General features: G+C 41.0%; 1 pseudogene; it reads left to right on the top strand.

Moving 5' to 3' along the window:
- The first annotated feature begins 2,428 nt into the window (after positions 1-2,428).
- Positions 2,429-3,285, top strand: LOC119528938 (annotated as a pseudogene).
- Positions 3,286-3,886: the final 601 nt, after the last annotated feature.

Raw genomic sequence — 3,886 nt, 5'->3', positions numbered from 1 at the left:
CACCATCTCTCTGTGCAATGAATTACGGATGGGGCTGAGGAAGGCATCTCATGGAGTGCGAGGTGCTCTCTGTGATTTCCTTGCAAAGGGCTTGGCTGTGTTTCTCTAGGTGTTCACAGTCTTAGAGTCTGCAAACGTTAAGAACAGTCCTTAGTTAACCACAGGAGCTATTGACGGCCTTTTCCTCAGTAGACACTGCTGGGAGGCTTGTCTTCTGCCTCCTCCTTGGGGCTATAGTAACCGCTGTTGGATAACCTGTGGTTGCCAGACTCCTCAACTCAAGTGAGGTGTTTTAAAAACCTGATGCCATATCCAGAACAAACAAGAAAAGTCCTATTGACCATACTAGACCTTACAGTGTTTGAGAAAAAATTTATTCCACCTCATGTGCCCCTTCCTACTACTTTGGAAAGAGTAATCCACACACAGAAATCTGATCTGTCTCTATTCTGAAATATGTTGGAGAAATAATGATTAGAGTTACTATGGATAAAATGCCTTTTGGGCCAGGACTTTGGGCAGATTATTCCAGTTAATCCTCATAACTCTTTTAGGAAGTAGGTAGTGATATGGCTGCCATCTGACAGATAAGAAGGTTGAAATTTAGAAAGTTGAGCCATATATCAGAGCTGTGCATCAGTAAGTGGTGGAGCTGGGACTTGAACCCACCATGTCTGAGTCTAGGTTATAGTCTGTGCTGTAAGACAATCCTGTTGGCCCCCTTAACTTCAGTATACACACTGCCTAGTATGTGTATTTATTTCCTTACCAACTAGCTTTCTAGTTCTAGAGGTGAAACCAGGGAAAGGTTCTTTTCCTTCTCAATGAGTGAGCTTTTACCTAGAGAATACAGACTGTATTTAGAAATGTTCTTCATCTTCACCCACATTCCTGTAGGTGGAAACTCACTGTGAATAGGACCTCTTGAAGATATTTACTTAAGGTGTGGCGCAACTGAATGAGGTTGGGTCTTAATCCAGATTACTGGAGTTCTTTATTAACAGAAGAAATTCAGACATAGAGAGAAGCCACAGGGGGGAGATGGAAGCTCGAAGAGAAAGGAGAGGGCATGGCCATGGGACACAAGGCAGGGATACAAGCCAAGGAACTCCAAGGATCACCAGCAGCCAGCCCCCAAATGCTGCAACCTTCATTTTGGGAAGAAAGTATCGCCTTGCTGCAGCCTCTATTTTGGGCTTCTCTTAGCCTCAGAATTGTGAGCCAATAAATTCCAGTTGCTTAATGCAACCCATAGACTCTCAAGACGTGGATAAAACGAAAGCTAACTTTCCCTAACTGGGGAGAAAAGGAAAGGAAGCAAAGAAGGAAAAGAGGGCTGCAGTTACCCCTCCAGCAGGGATGGGGACAGCTGTGTGTTCCAGTTCATCTGACAACAGAGGCAGGACTGGGTCAAGTCCTGCCTGTTTCTGGCAAGCTGGGAGTTGTCTTGAATCCTAGGGAGAGTGGCCAGGTAGGCATTCAGGACCTGTGATGCCCTGGCATAAATCACGTACAGATCCTTTAACAGTGAATGGCTGGGGTCTAATCATGCTCAAATATTCAAGACCTGCTGTGGGGGCCTAAATGCAAATTGCTGCTCCATGATTCTGCTGGATCAGCCAGCATTGTAAATTAGGGTGCAGTATGGGACCAAAGAACTTCTTATGAAATTATATTTGCTAGAGGGGCTCTAAGCACAAAAGTAGATTTTTCCCAGAGTCCCTTTCTGGGACAGTAGGCCACTACACATGAGAAATTCTTCATTATACTGTCCCGAGCTTATTAACCCTTAGACATAGGTTAATATTCTTAGTGCATGAAAGGGTTCTTATGAAATCAACACAAAAAGAAAGATGAACAACTCCACACAAAAGTGGGAGAAATAAATAAGCCATTCATGAAGAAAGAGATATGTTTCCAAAGTTATAAGGAAGTAGTCAATCTCACTCTTAATGAAAGAAATTTATAATAAATAAATCAGATATTGATCACCTGCCAAATTGTCAGAAGCAATAACAACAAATTTAAAACCCAGTGCTCTAGAACATTTGACAAAAACAGTTTGCATAAACTTTACTGAAAGTATAAATTGTTCAGTGGTTCAATTATTACAGAAGGGCATTTTGGAGGAAAAAGCCTTTAAGTGTATTATATATTGTGCATATCCATCCAGGAATGTGACCTAAGAAGATAATTAAAAATGTATGACTAAGGGCTCCCCTTTGCCCCTTGCTAGGTGGGAGGTGTCTTTGGGGTACCTGCTTCCGCTACTGCCACCACTGCTGGGTGCTGTCTCTATGGTGAGAAGGACGAGTGCAAGCTCAGCCACACAAGTACACAAATACAGGATCAAGTATTACATGAAACAAATCTCCAGTCAAGTATAACATTTTGATGCTTGGCATCTAGACTCCCTTGTGCCCTCACTATGCCGGCAGCAACTGTAGATCATAGCCAAAGAACTTGTGAAGTTTGGTCTTGCAACCTGGATGAAGAGATGAAGAAAATTTGTCAGGTTATCCTAAAATATGATTATGTTGCCATGGACACCCAGTTTCCAGGTGTGGTTGCAAGGCCCATTGGAGAATTCAGGAACAACGCTGCCTATCAGTACTAACTCTTGTGGCCTAATGTAGACTTGTTAAAGATAATTTAGCTAGGACTTACATTTATGAATGAGCAAGGAGAATGCCCTCCAGAAGCTTCAACATGGCAGTTTAATTTTAAATTTAATTTGATGGAGGTCATGTATGCCCAGGACTCTATAGAGCTACTAATAACATCTGGTATCCAGTTTGAAAACCATGAAGAGGAAGGAATTGAGACCCAGTACTTTGCAGAACGCCTTATGACAGCTGGAGTAGTCCTCTGTGAGGAGGTCAAATGGTTATCACTTCATAGCGGTTATGACTTTGGCTATTTAATCAAAATCCTGACCAACTCTGACTTGCCTGAAGAAGAACTTGACTTCCTTGAGATCCTTCGGTTGTTTTTTCCTGTCATTTATGATGTGAAGTACCTCATGGAGAGCTGCAGCTATCTCAAAGGTGGATTCAAGAAGTTGCTGAGCTGTGGCAGCTGCAAGGGACAGGACCATGACATCAGGCAGGATCTGAGTCATTGCTTACAGGAATGGCCGTTTTCAGAATGAGAGAAATGTTCTTTGAGGATCATACTGATGATGCCAAATATTATGACAATTTGTATGTCCTTGGTTCTGGCTCATCCTATGTACAGAATGGCACATGGAATGCATATGAAGAGGAAGCCAACAAGCAGTCATGACATGAAATAGCCCTTATATTTTTATTTTATTTGAGCTTCACATATGCTTGTACGTAGGTTTTATCTCTGGTTGAATTCCTTGAACAATAAACAATACTTTTTTTTTTTTCCTCTTATAGCCCATTTTATTTTCTGCTTTCCAATTCTAAACATGATTGTTCTAATCTCAGATCTTAATAAACAGAAATGCATTCAGATTAAATGTGGCCTTACCTTAAAACACTTGTTAGCAAGTGTGTGTGTGACAGAGAATGGGGAAAGCTACATCAGGTTGAATATTTTGATAAATTTTACCTACCAGGGGTTGGTTTGTTTTTCCCCTTTCCTAATTAACTGACACTGACTGCACTTTATTTCTCTGTTTTGTGTCTCTCCCTTCCATTCTGCAGCAGTTTTAACTATTTGAGATTGTGGACTATCAATTTTGCACGTTAGAGGGAGCATATGTTTTATAAGAAATTTTGTTTTTTTCTTGCTTTTAGCTGGAAAAATGACTATCTGCTAACTTTATACAGTATTTACTTGTTTTTGACCCACGAATATAGCACATGTATTGTGCAAACAGTTGGTTCAGCAAGACTAACATAAAAAAGACAAAAGA

The sequence above is a fragment of the Choloepus didactylus genome, chromosome 3 (assembly GCF_015220235.1).
Source record: "Choloepus didactylus isolate mChoDid1 chromosome 3, mChoDid1.pri, whole genome shotgun sequence".
NCBI lineage: Eukaryota > Metazoa > Chordata > Mammalia > Pilosa > Megalonychidae > Choloepus > Choloepus didactylus.
This window is presented reverse-complemented; position numbering and strand designations above follow the sequence as displayed.